This window comes from Falco naumanni, chromosome 19 (genome assembly GCF_017639655.2).
Source record: "Falco naumanni isolate bFalNau1 chromosome 19, bFalNau1.pat, whole genome shotgun sequence".
Lineage (NCBI taxonomy): Eukaryota > Metazoa > Chordata > Aves > Falconiformes > Falconidae > Falco > Falco naumanni.
The window spans coordinates 4,494,270-4,514,781 of record NC_054072.1 but is presented as its reverse complement, the minus strand read 5'-3'; the positions used below and the strand labels follow the sequence as shown (position 1 = coordinate 4,514,781).

At 46.2% G+C, this 20,512-nt stretch overlaps 1 protein-coding gene across 14 annotated transcripts in view; it reads left to right on the top strand.

The window, feature by feature from the left end:
* Positions 1-20,512, top strand: part of DUSP26 (dual specificity phosphatase 26) — a 41,846-nt gene that overhangs the window by 8,591 nt on the left and 12,743 nt on the right. For all 14 annotated transcript variants that reach the window (XM_040618072.1, XM_040618068.1, XM_040618065.1 and 11 more), the window contains one exon: positions 4,333-4,406. The gene's annotated coding sequence lies outside the window, so the exon portion shown is untranslated. The remainder of the gene's footprint in view (positions 1-4,332; positions 4,407-20,512) is intronic.

Sequence of the window (20,512 nt, the reverse complement as noted above, 5' to 3'; positions counted from 1 at the left end):
CCTTCGTGCCTAGCATAACAAGATGCTTAATTAAATGTACTGTTTCCTCTTCCAAGTAACGTTTCAGGAGTAAATGGAACCCTTGGCCTCGATGAACAGGCCATTTTGTGTGTAGTTATTAGAGTCAGTTTGTGAAATGAGCTTGCTGTGCTGCAGAGATGGTTACGGCAATGCAGCTGTCAAAGACAGCGCTGGGATCGCAGAGGGCAGAGGTGAGGCCGCCCAGGGCAGCCTCCCTGCTCCGACAAGGTGCAGCCTGGAAAACCTCCAGTCCCGGGATGCAATAGTGTCCCAGTCCAGCCCCGGTCACTCCGGTTGGAGCCTGACAAAGCAGGACTTTGTTACTCATGAGACCAGTAACAGGACATGTCACATCACTGTGCAGGGCTGCGTGAGCCCACCCAGGCTGTGCTCTCATCAGCCTCCTTTAAATTAACTTTCCTTCTCTGTGTGGGATAGCATCAAACTCCTGAAATTAGGAGCCTGGTGATACCTGGCTCCTTGGGGGGTGATACCTGTTTTTAGAGCACTGCCAGCACAGGTGAAGTGTACAACTGGTGAAAACTAAACCTGCGTGGGAAAACAACACCACGTCTCTGCACGGTGCAGAGCTGTCAGGTTATGCCTACAGCTGTAAGCGTGCTTTGCCCACGCTCGGGGCCAGCTGGATGTGAGCCAGGCCTCAAGTGGAAGCCATACAGAGGTACTGGTGCAGTGCCAGCACCGGGCTAGTAAACTCTTCTGAGAGGCTGGGAATATTACGCTGGGCTCAGCATCGCTCTAAAACTGGTCCACCTCGTTTGGACTGGAGCTGGCTCACACCTGCCTGTAGCTGACCCTGTAGATACTCCTTTAAATCCATCATTTGCATGTTAGTTCTCTGCATAACGATGCATCTCACCCAGCGTAATTACTGTCCAACTCGGTCCTTAAGGTCAGAAGCTGGTTCCGAGGAGTTAAAAGTATATCCGGGAAACTCTGGGTGAGCTGGTATGCACAGGCTCAGGCGCTATCTGGAATAGTTCAGTTCAGGAGGCTGCACTTAATTAAAACTGCAAAATGGAACAATTAGCTGAGACTTGAAGATTTCCTACAGCCTCAGCTGAGTGTAACGGGTGTTTTCTAATCTCTCTATTTATCTTATTGTTAATCTGTAGCTATCAATTAAAATAATTCTCCAAACTTTGATGGGTACATTTGGGAACTACTCAGATAACAACAGAATCATTTAACTTTTTGTTTGTGAAGCTTAATTTGCCTTTACTTTTTCCAGTGCTTGCCATTTTTAAAGGGAGTTTGTGCTTTGATCTCAGACCTGGTATGTTACGGAGGATGCAGCTGGGGTACCAATGCTGGCTAGGCTGGCAGAAAAGGCAGAAGTATAATTTATGGCAGTTTTCAGAAGCTGTAGTAACTGCCAGTCATGCTGATAGTTTTAGTCAGTTGTGGAAAACCATGCAGCAGAGTCTTGGGCCAGGAAAAAGCAGTTGAGGTATGGAGCCTTTGAAGTCTGAAAATTGATTTTCTTCAAAAGGAAAGAAGCTTCCTATCAGCTCACAGCTACAGTCATGGGCAGTGGTGGCTTTTTCCTGTAGTCACAGTTCAAATCCAGACTAAGAGTTAAAGAATAAATAGTGTGTAATGCTTAGTCAGTTACAAGGCATTACTTTAGGTCCATTTTCTGCTTGTCAGGCAGGGGGCATCTAATTGAATTGGCACTGGTGGGAAACTATATTGCCAGTTCAGGGTGTCACAAACTTCTGCTGATGCAAGGAAGCACAGCTCAGTAATTTTGCTAACATGTCACCCTGTCAGCGCATCCCAGGCCACCTTGCAGGGAGGCTCTCTGGGCTCGGGGAAGATTTAAGTCATGCCGTTCTGTCCTGGATCGCCCTGTTTGCCTTGTAACAGGGCTGGCAGTTCTGGTGCATGTGCATTTTGTTTTAATCCAATGTAGACTCTGTTCTTTCAGGCCATTTCATGCAAATTGCTGGGCAGGCAGAAATAATCTGTATTGTCTGCTGGCCTCAGGCAGTGCTCAGAGCTGTAGCGCAGGGACAACAACTCTCCCTCCCTGCCCCCTCTCAGTGGAGCCCTCCAGTTCCACCGTAGCATTTGATTCAATAATCATGAATATACTGTGGGAAGAGTTGACCTTTGCAGCGACCCTTCACGCACAAAGCTTGTGTTCTAGCTGAGAGCTGCATTTTTGTTTTTAGCATGAGTTTTAAGCACTCTAATTAAATCAGGGACCTGGTTTAATAATCCTAGTTGGCTCAGGCAGCTGAGGCAATTCGTTCACAGTTGCTTTATTAATGCAGCAGTAATCTCCAGGTTGGGAGTTCACCTCTTTATTCATTCATCCAATTCTTTGGGAATGGGGAATGATTTTCAAAGCACCACATGCTCTGGCTGGGAAGGCCCAGCCTGCAGCCCAGTGCACAGAATTAAAGCACTTGCCCAAAGAGGGCAGAGAAGGATGGAGCAAGGAAACTGCACGGACAATTTTCCATCAGGCTTTCACATTTTGTATTTCCACATCACCCAGCATAGTTCAGGTCCATTAAGTCCTGAATCTAAGCTCCTGGGCACCCACTACAATTAATAAATCTATTGCCACCTGTCACCATTGTTTAGAGGCAAGCCTAGCAAAACACTGACCAGTTTTTGAGCTGAAAATCATATTGTTCTCTAAGTCGTAAGTATGTAGCTTGGACTACTGAGCTTCCTGTATGTGGCTTGGATTAGAATTTATTCTAGTATCCTCCCTGTAAAACTGTATATTCATCCGATGTCTGACGCAGTTTGCACACACTAGGGTGTAAACCAGGAGCTGCTCAATTCAGATTGACAGCTACGCCACATAAAAATTGACATGAGCAAAAGGAGAATCAGTCCCCTGTGTATTTTCAAGGTGTAGAATGAAAAGCCTTTCAAAATGCTGCATAATATACAACATAGCAAGTATACAGGATGGTTTGATTTTTCTTGGTTCTCCAAAATATATAAGAGGATAGAGGTATAAAAAGAAAAAATATGCATTGCTCAATACATGGAAACTATATCATAGAGTGGTTCTAAGGCAGATACATTTTCTTAGATGACACCATTTTCTTAGTAAAATATCTGACATCTCAAGTGCTATAAATCATCATTGCTGTGTTGACACAAGTGAAGCTGCATTGATTTACACCAGCCAACGATCTGGCCTTTATTCATTATTGTGGCCTCAAATTAATCCCTCTGGAGAAAAACAGAGAAGTTTGGGAAGTTGGGCTAGTTTGTTGTGTATGTGTTTTCAGTCAAGACAACTTCCAGAAACTCAGATAAAGAAAAACATTCAAATGAGGCAAAGATGAGTAATTGACGATCACAACTGTGATTATAAGGTATAATTACAATTAGCTGCACAAGAGTGTTAATCATGAAAATAATTACATGTCAGCTGTTTCCAAAAGAAAAGAGAATGTAATTAAGTGGCTCAAATGGGTGACAAAAACATAGCACAGGAGTGACAGAGATGGTGTTGGCAGAAGGGGAACAGGAGTGTGCTTCGAGGCAAAGTCCACTGGATATTTGCTATTGCCTCTCAAGCCTTTCCAAAGAAAGAAAAGCAGGGAGTCAAGCTCATAGCTCTAATAATGGGCTGCTTAGGTTGATTGAGCCAATTTTAATGCCGCTGGAAAGGGGGAGAAAAGGAATCTCAGCATTACAGCTACTGGATTTCTCATCTCTGTTAGGTTAGGGCTGTCTTTTATTTCTTCTGCAGTGGAATTAAGATCAGGCCAGTCCTCAAGCCACCTCTCCTCTACTAGATGCTACTACCAAATGAAGCTTCTTGTTTTGTCCCACAAAATCAGGCTTGAGGCAGCCATGCAATTTTTAGAAGATATTTATACAGCAAGTCTTTTTTGCTTTTCATGGGGTTGTTTTAGCTGGATGTACTGGGAGCTTGGTTTTGGTCCTTTCCCTCTTTTTTGCTTAGACAGGCTACTTCTTGTTGTAACTGGTGTTGGGTGAATCAAATATTACAGCCTCCAGAGCAGGTCATTGTGCCACAGGATATCTGTCAGAAAACCCAACCGTCCATTCCCTTACACACACATCGTGAATTATAGAAAGCTCTCTTCAGGGAGTGAGGGTGGCAGGGTCCTGTAATTTATCTTGCATGAAATGAGCTTGTTTGAATGGACTGGAAAAGCCAAGCCATTAATTTAGAATAGCTTCTGGACTCTGCAGTGCAATTCCATTCTACATATCCACTACCATAAAAGTTATGAGATTTTAATACCCTTTCCTTTTTTTTTTTTTTTTTATTTTGTCCTCCTGCAGAGCCAGTGCTAGCTGCTTCAGTTGCATGCTTCTGAACGCTTCCTTCACCTCACCAGTCGCGTGTGAACAATTGAGTAAGTTTACTTAGTGTAAATCCTCTTCTTTAAACTCATTAAAGTGTGCCAAGCCTCTCCAAGAGTCGTTTGACGAACTCCCCTGAGTAGCAAAGTAGTGTTTCTTATGATTATTATTGCTATTATTATTTTTCTCTCAGCTCCATCTGTAATGTAAACACTATTATGTTTTAATTATCTGTTTGAAAAGGAGATTTAAAAGTGAATCCCACAGGAACCTGGCCAGCATACACAATAGAAACCCTCTCGAGAGTCACTCGGTAGGTGAAATCTCACATGGGAGGCACCAAAGATGCACTGGAAGGAACAGAGCTGAATGTCACGGCCATCCCATACCCACAGTCTTTTATCCCATAGAAGTGGGACTGAAAGCTGATGGATCACTCCCCCCAAGAGGGTATTTTTCCAGGTCTGTTCTCAGGTGTGTGTTAGGGGAAGGAAAGTGCTGGCAAAAGGATGTTTCTCGACATTTGGTAAAGGGATTGTCACCCATTCAGCAGAGAAGGGACTCGGGAACTAAAGGAACATCATCGTAAAGACGAGGGAATGAAAATGTGTTGGTTGCCATGGTGCCTTGTCTCAGACAAGATGATAATAGCAAGTATGAGATCATGCAGACAGTGTACCTCTGCAGACCCCATACAGATCACCAGCTGGAGATCTGGTGTTCATGGCCAGCTTTTCAGATCCCTTTTTCCTCCCTTGCTCTTAAGCCAGCTCTGTCCTCTCCCCTGGTATGCCCTACCTACAAAGGGAACTGGGAGTCGCTGCTCTTTGCTGGTTTTCCTCCCCTTTCTCATGCTTAGGACTGTGGTTTAGTGTGCAGGATCTGGCAGGAGGCACTTGGACTTACCCAAGTAAAGGAAATAGGAAGGATAAGTCATTAGGACAGGTGACCAAAGGGCGTGCAAATGTATTCATGAATTAAAAATGCTGCCAAAAGGAAAGGCACACCGAGGGAGTGAAGTCAGATCAAACCCAAGACGGGAATGAATTGTTGCAAAACCTGAAAAACATCTCTCTCACACTTTTTAAGCTTGAAGTAAACTCAGCTTTGTGACCCCTTTTCACACCCCTTCATTGGTACGAATCTCTCTGCCAGTCCTCCTCCGCAATGTAATCACTCCACTGTTTAATGTTCTGCATTTTCCATTATCGCTAATCTCCTCAAATGAAAGGCAGGAACCCAGGCTGCTCCTCTGCCCGTGCCAGAGCCAATGTGCTAATTGCAGCCCTCCTGCCTGCCAGGACTGGGGGAGATGGGTTCCCTCCCACACAGCAGTCTCCTCCTGACCACCCCCTGTGCTGGCCACAGTGAAAGCACCTGTAGGGAGGACGGATAGAAATGCATAACAGTCTTCTGGACTGCAAAGCTCTTCTTCCCCTTCCCGTGCTCCAGAGAGGTCAGCAGCCCCCTGAGAAGATCCTGTAACATTATGACTTACATGTGACCAGAACACCTTAAAACTAAAGGGTTCCCAGAAACTCGGAAGAGGCCCTCCTGCATCTGGCAAATCCACAAAGCTTTGAATTCCTCTGGGAGGAATGACACTGTGAAGATGTGAGATGAGAATATTAACACCCCCAAGGTTACCAAATAAAAAAAATTGATTTTTAATAACTCTAACCATCTCTTCAGCTTTCATTAGTCTCCTCTTTGGCTTTATAGTGCTGGGCATGAAGAATATGAGGATTTGAAGAATTAACTGAATTAATGAGGGCTGATTATTAATGTTCAGAGCTCAATAAAAAAGGGAGAGAGAGAAATAAAGCACAAAAAAATGAGCTGAAAATAAGGATAATCTTTCATTTCCCCCAAAATGAGGTACATTGAATTATTGCTATACTTAAAACTGAAGCACCAAAGGAATGGAAATAAATACCTCCCATTAGCTATTGGAGGACCTGTGAAATTTCCTGCAAGCAAATGTCCGAGTCAGGGGAAGAGGATGATAATGAGGAAACGGTATTGAAGACTGCCAGTGAGGCTTTGGGCAACTCCTTCTGGACCAGACTTTGAAAACCACTCAGCACTGTGGCCAGATCACCAGAGAACCCAGTGCCACTTCTGCCCCGCCCGCCAATTGTAGGGGATCCTGGAGTTGCGAGAACCTGGTCCATAATCACAATCTGTTTGGATGTTCAACTCCTCCAAAGGTTTTAGCATTCCATGTTGTAGAAGGCCTGCTCCTTTGCTACCTGTGAGTATCTGACCAGTAATTCATCTGCAATGAGAGTTGTACGGACAGAACTGTTAGTGCTCCGATGTGTTTAGGTTGCAAAATCTTCAAGAGGGGGATTGTTTCTGGAAGTCTGAACTCAGTCCAAGCCTACAGTCACAACTGTAGCACAGATATTGCTAACAGTAATCCCTGCCTTCCCTCTATCCCAAAGTCCTAACCAGCTTTGCCTTTACACGCAAAGCAAAGCACTTAATTATCTGCATAGAAAGAAAGACAGAATTGACTGCCATTGCTCCTTCTCCATGGGTGGGATCGTCCAGGATTGTCAGGGCTAATGGTAATTGATGTTTCCTTTCACACCTGCTCTCTTTCCTGCTTTATTAAGCCTCTGCAAACACTGTGGTCTCTGGGGAAACAGTGGGAGTGGAGGAGGAAGCCTGTGGAAGAGAACAATTCTGGTTGTTCAGCACAGCGCTTTGCTAAATTGCATTCAGCCTCTTTTGCAGAGTAATAAAGTGTTGTCTGAAAGGCAGCATGGAGTTTTAATTTTCTCATTGTCAATGGATGCTGTAATCACGTAATTAACAAAGTGCGGGAGATAGTCATTTAAAGCAAGCCGAGAAAGCCAGGACATGAAGCAGATGCTTGGGGGAGTAGAACAACTTTTATTTGAGCTCTTCTAGACCTGGAGACCTTTTTAGTACTTGAAAGATGGAGGAATCGCATTTGGAAAACAGCAGTAGTTAAAAGGAGTGTGTGCTTCAGTCTGCTATTTTATCCCTGTACTAACTTAAAAATACAAGGGTTAAGCTTTCCCTGCATTGCCCCGATCTGAGAGTCTGAGGTACGCAGTGAGGGGTAGATCCTAACATCCAGCACTGGCTGCAGGGGACACTGATCGCTATGGTCCTACAGCCTTAAATCTCGTGCTGTTTTTTCTCCTGCAACTTCAAGGTTTCTCCCTACCCCAGCAGTCTTCACCATCTCTATTTTTCACAGCCACTGCACTTCTACCAACGTTTATGACGGGTTGGACAGAGCCCTGACTGCTTTATATTACAATGACACCAGTGTTTCTTCTGCTGTGGTTTTGTGTTTTTTCTCAGAAGCAAGCAAAGGGCTTTTTGGACCAAATAGCAGCAGTGCCTCCCGCTCCTGACAGAGCTGTGAGGGTGTCGGGTTTGTCATGGCACCGGCACAGCCACAGCCACTACGTGTCATATCAGAGTAATCAACAATCTTTGGAGAGACAGCAGGCAGTGATGCGTAACCACTAACTTCTCATACTCTCCGATTAGCAGTAGGCAGCTGATGACTTTTTCAAAGTAACTCTAATAACCCAGCGCCCAGACCGTAGGCACAAACGTGGCAGCTGCATGCAGGCAGGTCCCGCTCGCGGCCCTGGAGCCGTCTGACAGAGGGCAATGGCTCCTGTGCCTCAGCCTTGGCCTGGGGGCAGAATTTCTAGAGCTGAAGTGAGTGCAGTGGTCTCTCCTCCTCACCTCATGGCTTTGGCAAGTGCCAAGACCACTCAAATGTTTCACCGCAGAGCTGCCTGCCTGCCTGCCTGCCTGCCTGCCTGCTGCCTAAACACCCTTGGGCTGCCGCACGCCCGGTGCCTGCTCGGCTGTGTGGGTGCCGGGCGTGGACCAGGGCTTGCAGCTGCTGAAGACGAGACCAATTCTGTCACTGCGCCTCTGCTCTGCAGTGCCCTTCCTCGGTGCGGGCTGAGGGCTGGAGAGGATCAGCCCATGCTGTGCCCGGCAGCCTCCATAAAGCATCCTCTTCCTAGCCTCCCTCTTTCTATTAATTTGTAGATATTTTAGGGTGAGGAAATGTAATCTGTCTGCACGGAAAAGTTTCTTCCTCAGTGGCTGCTGACCAAAGAAAGAGACTGTCTGGAGGAAGCAGGGAGGTACTATTTTTTATGCAGGAAATGCCTCCTTAAGTCTGGGAACCCAGTAAACAATCACAGCAATGGAAGGATCCTGGAGATTTAGAGATGCAAGAGTGCTGACAGAGGCTAAGCTTGACCCATTTATCTCTCAGCCCCTCTCAGCATATTTAGCAGCAGCTAAGAAGCACCTCGCAAAATTGAAACCAGTGAATTTAAATGATAGCCTCTTCTGTTCTGGCTTTTTAATTTCACATCCTTTGGATACTCCCCTCCCCACTTTGAAATGCGGAGTCCTCTTTGTCTCCAGTGATATACTAGGTGTCCACCCCCACCTCCACACCGCTGAACTGGAAATTGTTTACAAAGTGGACATTACAGGTCTGCTGACTTTAATTAGGAGGAGATACCAGGTTACAGGTCGCAGGCAGGGAGTGCAGACTTTGGGAGGAAGTGTGGCTTGAGGGCTTGGTTTATGGACCAAAGTGAGCTCAAGGAAACATTGCAGATAATCAAAGGGCACAGTGTTCCTCCAGATGTTTGCTGCTGTGAAGCTCCTTTAACTATCAGACCCCTTTTAAAGTACTTGTTTGCTTTATACCTCATTAACTGCGAGAGAAATCACCCAACAGAGCTCATAATTTTGTGCTCCTGACCTGTGGATGCTCTGTACTTATATGGCTTTGAAGAAACTGTCAGGATTGTGGTAGTATTTATAGTATGACTGTGTTTACAGACCCCAGCTGAGAACAAGACCTCAGTATGAGGCCTCATACTGTGGAAAATGTGTGAGGTATGAGCTTAGGGGCTTAAAAGCTGAAGGGGCAAACAGGATTGCATAGGAGGTCGGTTCTCGAGAGCGATCCGGGTTTGACACCTTGGTAACAGGGCAACACATTGGTGACTGTCCATAAGCATCAGAATAGAATTGAATGGAGCTGTGCAGAATTCCAGTATCTTATCAAGGCTTCAAGGCGTACCAGGATTTAATCATAGAATGGGTTGGGTTGGAAGGGACCTTAAACATCATCTAGTTCTAACCCCACTGCCACTGGCAGGGACCCCTCCCACCAGCCCAGGGTGCCCCCAGCCCCGTCCAACTGAGCCCTGGGCACTGCCAGGGATGGGGCACCCACAGCTGCTCCGGGCAGCCTGTGCCAGCGCCTTACCACTCTCATAGTGAAGAATTTCTTCATTATATCTAATCTAAATCTACCTCTTTCAGTTTAAAGCCATTACCCCTTGTTCTAGCACTACATGCCCTTGCAAAATTCCCTTTCCACCTTTTTGTAGGCCCCTGTAGGTACTGGGAGGCTGGTCTAAGGTCTCCCCAGAGCCTCTTCCAGGCTGAACAACCCCAGCTCTTGCAGCCTGTCCTCATAGCAGAGGTGCTCCAGCCCTCCGATCGTCTTCACGGCCCTCCTCTGGACTTGCTCCAACAGGTCCATGTCCTCCTTATGTTGGGGGCCCAGAGCTGAACACAGAACTGCAGGTGGGGTCTCACCAGAGCAGAGGGGGAGAATCCCCTCCCTCAACTGCTGGCTGCGCTTCTTTTGATGCAGCCCAGGATACAATTGGCTTTCTGGGCTGAAAGTGCACATTGCTGGATCATGTTGGGCTTCTCATCAGCCAGAGCCCCCAAGTCCTCCTCAGGGCTGCTGTCAGTGCATTCTCTGCCTAGCCTGTGTTTGTGCCTGGGACTGCACCCAGATTATACACAGGTTTGAGACAGAGACCGCTAATGGAACTGCCCCTACAGTTAGTGGAGGGAAGTAGTTGCAATTCTTGCATAAATCACCTCTAGGAGACGACGTTACTACCTACTTGATATTACACCCCTAAATAGTATGTGATGCGCATGCCTCACTGCTGTCTTGAACTTGGCCATCATAGTTGGTGGTTCACCTCTCAGTGCCGCATTTAGCGTTTTGGGTGTAGGGCCAGGATCCAGACAAAGACCTCCAACACCTCATTTTTACCCGTAACATCACCACATCTCTGCAAAATTGATGCCAGATTTGTACACAAGCACAAATGCACTGGCTTAGTGGAGTGACTCCCAGTTTGTGGGGAGTAAATAAAAGGAACATTATGTCTGTGCATGCTGCATGCAGTCCCTGTTAAGATTTTTTTAAGGACTGTCACTGTCTGCAGTCGTCCTTCCAGATGGGGGAATAGGAGACCTTGCTGGTAGCTACAGTGCTAGCAGCAGTGCAGAGCTTGTCTCATCTGCAAGTCACTGCCTGCACAGCCCGCAGCCACCCACAACAGTAATTATTCACAGCTCTTTAAATTCCTTTTGTACTGCTCCACTGCAATTTTAAATCACTCCATCAGTTGTGACAGTTTATGAGAGCTGATGTGGCTCATCCTCCGGAACAGACAAGCGTGCATAGAAGCAATTATTCCATAAACTCCATTTTATTTTTCACCCAGTGTCTTCCCTGATCCTTAAGCCATTAAATATCAGCTGCTTTCCCTTTTTTCTTTTGCTTTTCCCTTGAGCAACTCCTGTCAGGAGGGCTGGAGCCCAAGTTATTTTTTTCATAACACCCCAGTGTGTTCACAGCTCCACCACTTCCCGACAAATGACAGGCTCCATATTGTGCCAGGGAAAGGTAAATTGTTAAGTGCATTTACTTCTGTTAACGCACTAGTCGACACAGTGCAGTCTCCTGTTTGAGCTGCCAGGCATCTGTATGATTTTTAAGCAGCTGTCACTTGGGTACCTTGGAAGGATGAACGGCACTCTGAAAATTCAGAGATGCGGGGAAAGGTGTTTGCTTATGTAGCTCCTGTAAAATGATGAGCCCTATTAATTAATCACTCCTTTTTCAGAATAGGTGTCGGAATCAGACAAGAGCCAATCAGTAAACATGGGAGCAGGAGTATGGTGCAGGAGCAGTGCTGGAGGCAGCAGCAGGAAAACAGGACGAGGTGGAGAAGGAGCTGTGCTGGGATGATGGGATCACCCCCGCTGGGTGTGTTAGATTGCAGGATAAGCTGTCCCAGAGCTGAGCAAGGCCTTACAGGGGAGCTGTACCGACTCTCCTTAGCTTACCCGCAGCAATGTGTAACAGGAATAGCCCTACTGCAAGTTAACAGGCTATGCCAATGTAAAAATCACTGAAGCCTAGAATTGTAAAATTAATTTAGGTGCATTGAAATCAACGGCAGTTAGATGCTGAAAGTCCTTTAAAAACAACAGATCTTACGGAAAGCCAGTGAAGTCAGCGGAAGGATTCCTGCTGATTGCAACAGATACTCATCTAAGATGGAAATGTAAGACAGAATCAGAGGACGGTTTGATGTGGCCCTGTTGGTTTCTCTAATGTTACCCTACAGGTGGTCCCAGTCTCATGGCACGTCTGCACGAGCCAGGGCTCTTCTTCAAACAAAGGGGCATGTTCAGATGTAAAACTTGAGCAATAAATTGTTTCCAAATGCACAGCTAGGTCAAGGGAAGGAGTCAGCAATCCCTGGGCAGTTTTACGATCTAATTTAATTTCTCAAGTGTATCAGTCTGTGGTTCATATAGTTCCTGACATATGTACTTGGCTAAAACCTAGGAATAGGAATATGTGCTTGGCAGAATAACTCTGGACGCGACAGGAATATAGACTTTTATCAGCAGAATGAAATCATCAACCCTTTATTGGTTTGAATTGCTCACCTTCTCTCCTACAGAGTCAGATCTCCAGCTGATATCTATCAGCTAAGGACCTTCCTCATGGCACCATTATCAGCAGAGAGTAAAAATCTCTGTGCATTAATTGTCTAGGAGGAAGCATTTGTGTCTGTGTGCACACTTGAATTTTGCCTGTAGGGTGTGTCCGTTTTGTCTCCATTTTTAAAAGTCGCTGTATCAGCACAGCCAAAAGCAGAATTCGTGCCAGCGTGGTTTGGAGCAGCAAACCAGACCAAGGTGTAAACATGGCCAGGGCTTTCTGTTCTCACATTCGTTTACAAAACCGGCCAAGGCGAGCCTGCATTTTGTTTGATATCCTCACTGCATTCAGAAACAGAGAGAATTATTTCAGGCTTTGTGTTGAGGGCTATTGTCCTCTTCTACTCCAGAAAACAGCTGTAATAGGCCACCCAAGTATCTGAGGAGAGGAATTAAGCTGCAAGGTGGCTGTTGAGGTCATGTAACACCATGAAAGCTGTAATTTCCCTGGGATTTATTTCCTACAGACAACTTGTGGTCTATGTGCAGTGAAAGCTAATTTAAACAAGAAAGATGAGTCTTACCAACACACCTTGATTGGCAATTGTGGTAAATTCCTGTAATTACTATTGACTTCACAGAGGGTTTTTGTTTGTTAAAGACGTTGCTGAAATGACAGCCCAGCAATGGAATAAAACAGGTGAAAGGGGAAGTTGCATGAAATGTTTGTCTTTGCAGAGTTCCCTGAGTAGATCTACAATGAACAGGAGTCTTCCTTCTCTCTCCTACCAGCATCTCACTTCTCATAGTCAGATAATGCACAGTGAAGTTGTTTTGTTCTGTTTTCTGGTGAGGTAGTTTCCAACATGGTAATTTATTATTCAGTCCTTGTACTAGAACATGGAGCAATGTGTGCTTGAATCACATGGGTTTTAGTCATAGGAATAAAATATTTACAAATGTGAACTATTTCACAAGTCTCTATGGTCTCTACCAAGCATTGAGAAATTATGAGTGTCTTCCAGAAATATTTTGATCTCTTTTTAAAAAGTTACAAGTTTAACGATGCTATAATACGTGGCAGCTTCATCTTCTAATTTCTGATTCTGCAAGTTGCTCTTGCTTCACGTTTTCAAGCTTTTGTCATTCTCTGTCTCCTTTTTTAAGAAAAATGGAAATTGTGATGTTCTTGCCATGATTCAACTGCTAAAACTGTAAGAAAAAATCAGAGCTGAGACCCACAATAAAATAGCAAAACCAGACAATGTTACTTTATGCACACACACGCAGAAATTTATCAGGAGGTTTGCAGAGCCCTCATCTCTAAGGAATCTTTCCAGATCTGTTTGAAAGTGGTTCCTGCCTCTTCCAGGACAAGAAGAACAAGGGGAAATGAAAACCGCAGATGGACTCTGTGTTAAATCAGCAGTGGCTAAAAGGAGTCCTGGGCTCTGATGCATTGTCTTCAGTGGCATTAAGAAGGAGCCCCGAAAGGAGAGAGCTCCAGAGCTGGTTTGCTTCCATTAAGGAACAGAAGTATGAGACCAGGTCACTCAAGAGCTCGTGTTGGATACCGAGCTCTTTTAACAAGTAGATCACACATCCGCTAAATTCATTATTCCCTTCCCTGCTCTTTGGAGACAGCCCCAGAGCCCACGCTGTTTTGTAACCTCACAGATTAGGAAACAGGCCTGGAGAGCTGCAAAGAATGCCAGTCTGCATGACCAAACCCGAAGGGGTCAGATATTTTTCCTCTGAAAAGAAAATGACACGTTTACATCTGCTGTTTGTTTCCTAAAGAAAAACAGTTCATAAACGACAGACAAGACAGAAGCCGCATCTTCTATGTGAAACGCTCAAAAGCAAGCAGGAATCGTGCTGGCCACACATAAACCTGCCTGTCTGCATTGTAAATGTTCATACCTTAAATTTGGCCAATTGTGTGGGTGTGGAAAGCTCAGCCAGAAGTCGTGTTTCTTGCAGTGAGGAAGTGAGTGAACACAAAGCAACAGAAAGGGAAAAGAACAGCAGGTGAAATGAGTGCCTTGTAGGAGTTCGCCACTCATTACTGCAATGATGATTTGACTCATGCACTTTTGGTTTTGGGCTTTTTTCCTCCTTGGAGACAGAACACTTAATGATAAAATACCACCTTTGTTAAAGCAGAACTAATATTTAACAGCCGCAAAGCAACCAGTTCACACTGGAATCAGCTTCTTCAGCAGAGAAGGAAGGAGGAAATGTCAAGGGCACAGCAGGTGCTGCCGTCTCCTCCCACCCTGCTTGCATCTGTGTTTAAAGTGGGTTTATAGATTGCTCATGTGCAGGTCCATAGGCAAACTGCAGATCCAGCACTACACACGTGGCTGGATCTGTGATGTGCAACTCTGTGAACACGCTTGGCTGCCTGTAAGATATGGTGTTACCTCTGTCTTCACCTAGCAGAGCTGGAGCTGGAGCAGATGTGCCCCCATCACCCTCCGTATACGTAAGTGCCACCAGATACATGTAGTAACACAGACACACACTACTACACACAGCAGCATGCCACTACACAAACTCACACATGACTGCAGCCACCTGGGGAGCGGCTCACAGCCACAGAGAGAGGTCTGAGCTTTCCTTCCCATCCTGAAGAAGCTGAGAGCTGTGAACAGCTAAAACCACACCAGCTGCAGTCTGTCCAGCCTCTCCAAGGCCTTGCCAAAGAAGCTGACAGAGACCACTCACAGGTGAACTTCTTCGTGGGGAACGAACCCCGAGATCCCGGCTTAGCCCTGTGTACCAGCTGCAGCCCCTGGGATATTTGCACTGCAGGAGGACAGAACAAGCTGCGTGCACACACAGCAGATTGCTGAGCCAACAGCGGAAAGGAAAATGCAAGCGCTTCCTGCAGAAATATGTGACAAGACACTTGAAAGATTTCAAGCGGAAAAGTCACTGTAGTTTTGTGTTCTGTAAGAACTTCGTGGGCAGAGAAAGAGTGAACTTCTGGACATTTCTGAATCAGCTCTTCCAGCGACTGCTGAGACTGTGCTGGAGAGCTTAGCACACGAATTTCACAGACTGAGCCTTCCTCGTGACGGGGTACTATTCTCAGTGTGGTTCTGCATTCAACTTTAAGACCTTTCTGCTGAAAAGGAGAGGGAAACTCCCTTTATCTCCTGAAATCTATGTTTGAAGGCCCAGTTGTCTCCATTAGATTCTCACTGGGTTTAGTGGGAATCTGGCACACGCAAGGGAAGCACCGACAAAGGAAGAGACAGGCTGTGTTCCTTACCCCACCTTTCAGAAAGTCATCTTGACTACGTCTTGCCAAGATGAGACTTTATTTTCAGTAGGGAAGCTGCCGAGCCCACCAGAACGCCTCAGAACTAACCCCACAGAAAGCTCAGATACACACATCTGTTGCGGTGCAAGAGTAAGTGGGAAACTGAGTCCTGCATCTGCGATGGGGAAAGACAGATCTCAAAAGATTAGTTTCTTCACCTATAGTTTGCCGTTATTTCTTGTTAACTGCACCGCGTGAGCTCAGCCCCTTTCCACTTCTTTCTTAACCACCTCCTTGCAAACACAGCCCTACGATTCCCAGCAGGGTGACTTTATAGATATGCTGTTTAGTGAATGGCAGAATTTGGCCTGTCTTGTTGCTTGACATGATAATTTCCTATCATTCCCACCATTCCTAGGTAATTACAATAGCTCTGTATTATTGTAAGACATACATTATTGGCTTAATTCTCCTCCTCCTCTGGAATTCCAGGAGTATGTAGACATATTTCAGATATATTCTGCATTCTAGCCAAAGCTTGGCAAGCGCAATATGTGTATCACACCAGTTACAACTATAGCATGAGTAATTTGGGGGAGGAGGGAGGTGAGTGAGCAGAAAAAGAGCTTCTCCAAATCCTTCAGCTCTTCACTTGGACACTGTGAATGAGATATTTAAATACGTTGCTGTGGAAACAATCAAAGAGGGGGTCTTTGTGTGTGTGTGAGTGTGTGTGTTTTAGTAATCCCAAAGGGGGTATTTAATTGGAATCAACCACAGCTTTTTAACTGTGTTTTAAATTGGAGAGAAATAAAAAGAAGAAGCTGCCAGAAAAGGAACATTAAATAAAAGGGGGAGAAAAAAAAAAGCCCACATGAAACAAGATGGGGGGAGAAAGGGAAATCAAAAGAATAAATTTACTGTAACCGGCAAAGGATTCATTAGGGTTACAACAAAGCTCAGTTCAATTTCCCTCCTATTGACATTAACGAGTTTGAGGTAGGTCCAGGCTGAAAGGCAGCGAGAACGTATTTCTCCCCCTTTTCTGCCTGGTCCCAGGGGACCGAGCAGCTGTCTGTAAATTGCTCCACACAGGGGAATGAGGTTTCTTTCCTTTCCTCCTTGCATTTTTCTTTGTCCAACTGCACCCGCATTGAGCAGTGCCCTAGGAGCTTGCCTCGCCGCTTTCCGCTCATTGCAGCATCTCTGCTCCCTCCTGGACTCTCTGACTGGGACAAGCCATTTTATTCCTGATAAACCTGAGATGTTATTTATTACTGTCCTGCAGCTTGAATACATTGAGCTTACCAGGGTTATTTTTGGTCCCAGCAACAGCCCCTCTAGGCTCGTAATTAACTGTTATTGTTGTTAATGTTAGCATGGAAGTTGCTATTTAAGCTAGAGGACACTGTTAGTATAAGAGCAACTTCACTGTGGGGAAACTTACAATGGAAATTAGAGAGACTCCTACACATTGGAAGGACTGATCCTGGACGAAGGGCAGTGGGAGAGGAAGTCTGACAGTTTTGAGAGAAAATTTGGTAGGGTATGAATGAGATTGTATCTCAAAGAGCTGAACTTCATGGTCCAGAAAGTCTTTTCCAATGTCTTGCTCCTATGTTTTACACTTTTTGTATTAAAATGAGACGTCAAAGGGTCTGAATTACAATGCAGTGTGTATTCAGTCACATACACACAGAGTAGGAGCCAGTTCCCGGCGCTCGTGTAAAAAGACAAGATTACATTTGAGATTAATTCTGCATGGACAGAGGCGCCAGGGTGTGCACATTAAGGAAGGGGCATTGATCCCAGATGCCAGGATCAGGCTCTGACGTTCTGCTGCAGAGAGAGCCAGCACAAAATTAGCACACAAGATAGACAGTAGCTGGGAAGAGTCCAGAGACACAGCAAAAGGAAGGGACGTATTCAAGGTCCAGTTTTAGTGTTATTTTTAGATACAGCACATTTTCACCGTTCTCTGGAGAGGAAATGGGAGAACGCTGCTTGGTCCTGCTGCCTTTCTAAAGGACTTGGAGCTCAGGTGACAGAAGTAGGCATTTTTTTCATTATTAATAATCACCTATTGGACTCATAAATGCAGTTTTTAGAAACTGGGACTGTCCAGGGAGGTGAAGAAATCAAAGCCTGAGCAGGACAAAGCTAATTCAGCCTCAGCCTTGTGTAACCTTGCAGACTGGCTTTGTTGTCCTGAGAGATCGTGTGGAGGGGCCGTGAGCGTGAAGGAAGCGCTCTGCGCTTGGTGCTGTCCCCAGGCACACAGAAAAGAAGAGCAGTCTGTCAGGGATCAGCCTCAGAGACCCTGGCGCACCGTCAGAAGCAGCATGAGGTAAACCTCATGGACCAGAAATTAGGACACACTGAGCTCTCATCAGCTGGAATCATTACGTTTTGGCAATATTGTCCCTTCCCACTTGGCCATGCCTTGACTGGCTCTTCCAGTTTTCAACCGTGACAGCTCCAAGCCCTAGCTCAAGCACAGAAACCTCTGCTTGCTTCTCCCTCCTTTTCGCCATAAACTAAACTCCTCCTGCCAGCCTTTCCCCCTCACCCCCCGCCCCCACTTTGCAACTGGCACCTTCCTTGAAGAAGAACAGCAAGAAAGAAGATGTATAGCGGTAATAGATTTTCCCCACTGGAGTGTACATTAAATTTAAGGCTTTGCTCTGGACACTGAATGGTTGGTCATTAACGCACCTCGAACCAGCAGCATAAAACAATCCTCATAAGTGCTACCATGAAAAATGGTGGCAGAGATCAGAAGTGATCAGAATGCAGACGGGAGCTGCAGCTCTTGGCGTAAAAATGATTAATGAAAAATCCCCAGCATCCTTTCTTCTCTTTGCAAGGGAGGAAGCAAGCAAGCTTGACAAGAACAACGGCTCCTCATGTGAGGAGGATAATAGCAGGAATGATATGTCTCCAGGAGATTCCCAAGGCCTTGTGCGCACATAATAAATTGCCCTTGTCACTTTTGGGAAACACATGAAGAAAGATCGCCAAAGCCAGCAGAAGCAGTGAGGGAAAAGAACAAAAGATTCAACCCAAAAGAACCCAGCCTTGCCTGGGAGACGCACCAGCTCTGCTCACCCCTTGCCTCTGTTTGCTCAACAAAGTGATTTTGAAGTGAACAGAAGGAGTTGGGTCCCCAGGCTCGTAAAGTATCTGTCAGCATATGATGGCAGTAAAGCCAAAAAAGGGACTGCATGATGCAGAGCTGCAGCTCTTAAACCCTGTGTTAGAGAAGAGGATGCCACTGGCACGCTGGCCTGTGCTGCCACAGCAGGTGCTTGCAGTCAGGTGTCCGGGTGACTGACAAGGATGTCATGGTAGGTAAGGGCTTTGGCTTAGGAGAGCTTACTTTTTTTCCTGAATTGAGTCAATTTTCTTACACAAATGGTGCAAGTCGGCTAATCTCTTCCTGCCTCAGCTCTCTACCTGTAAAACAGACATGTTTCCTTTCTATTCTCCTTTGGCTACTTATGTGCAAATTCTTTGAAGCAGGCACTGTCCGCCCCCATGCAGGTGTATCGCATAGCTCGGGGATGTGATCCTGCAAATACCAGAGCTGGTTGTCATACAAATACAGCCCAGCCTTTTGATACTGCTCCGGTTCTCCTTCAGCCCTGCAGTGCCACACCGGCCGAGATTTGCCCCGGTGAGTTTGTGTAAGCCCGCTGGTGAGGCGAGGTGAGGAGGGATTCGGAGAAAGGGATCACACTGGGAAATCTGCTTTAATTTCCTGCTCTGCCTCAAGCTTCCATGTGACATTGTAAATCAGTGAAAGCAAGAAACGTGAAGATAGATGGACTTTGCAATGCTTGGCTGGTACTGCCCAAAGCGCACAGGGGCCGTCTAACAGAGTGCAATCAACACCACTATTTGTGCATATGCAGGAAAGGCAATTAACAGAGATGGGGTCCTTCAGGCAGTGACTCAAGAGTGAGATAGTTTCCCTTTGTGAGTCGCCTGGTAAGACTTAGGACCTTGCAAAAGATCTTTGTGGGTTTTTCCTTTAGTGTCTCTGTGTCCCACTTTCTGCATTTTAATGATGGGTATGGCAGCACTTGCTGTTACGCTTCTCTCCCATGGGCATTCACTTGAACACCGGCTGCAGGTGGCTCATCCTCCCTTGCTAAAGCGCTGTCAACCTCAGCTGTGAGAATATTTCCATGAATGCCTGCCAGGTGCATGCAGAAGATAAAGGTAGGTCCTGCACTGGTGGCCCCTCTTTGGATTTCTGCCATAGCTCCAGGACTGGCTGTGAAAGGAGGGCTGGACGGTGGAAAACGTACCCCTTGGCAGAACAGGGATGACCATGGTCAAACAGATGCCACTAATTCTGCATTTGCTATTGCGCTGAGAAGAGGGAGGAACGGCTTTTGCTCGAGCACCGGCTCTCCCAGGTCTGTGTGGGGAGATAACAGCCCACTGAGACCAGGTCAGCACTGTTGTGGCTGAGAAACAAGTTGTGGAGTTGGAGGAAGAGCTTCATTCCACCTGCTACCTCTGGGCAGCATAAGCCAGCCGAGAGCCACTGCACAGCAGAGACTCCCCTCTCCAGGACGGCCTCACCTGGACACACTTGTTTACCTGCTGTCATTGCCTGTTAGTCCAAGTGCTTTCTGCAAGGCAGGCTCTGGCCCCCCAGGCTCAGCCAAGTGCCTTCCTCTGTGTAGCGCTGGAATAATAGCGGCCAGTAGCAGGGTCATTTATTTGGCCTTTCATCCTTCAGCGTGATGGATGAGGATACTGATAAATAGCTGCCTCTATGAGAAGGTCTATTTTTGGTCCTTGTTCTCTTATGTGGCTGTATGAATGGTCTTCCTGCTCACCGGCTTCGTGAACAACTGTTACCGACCTCTGGATCTTCGAATGCTGTGCTCAGGGTTAACGCTGGCCCTTATGGTGAGGGCTGGGGATTTTCTGCTCCCTTACTGTAAATAAAAGCAAGTTTCTTTCCTGCTTACAGTCAGATCTCTCCCATGGGGCGGCGTCTCTATGGAAGCCCCACTGATGCCCCTGGGGCCGCATCAAATCTTCATGGATTTCACAGCCTGTTAAGTGTCCGAT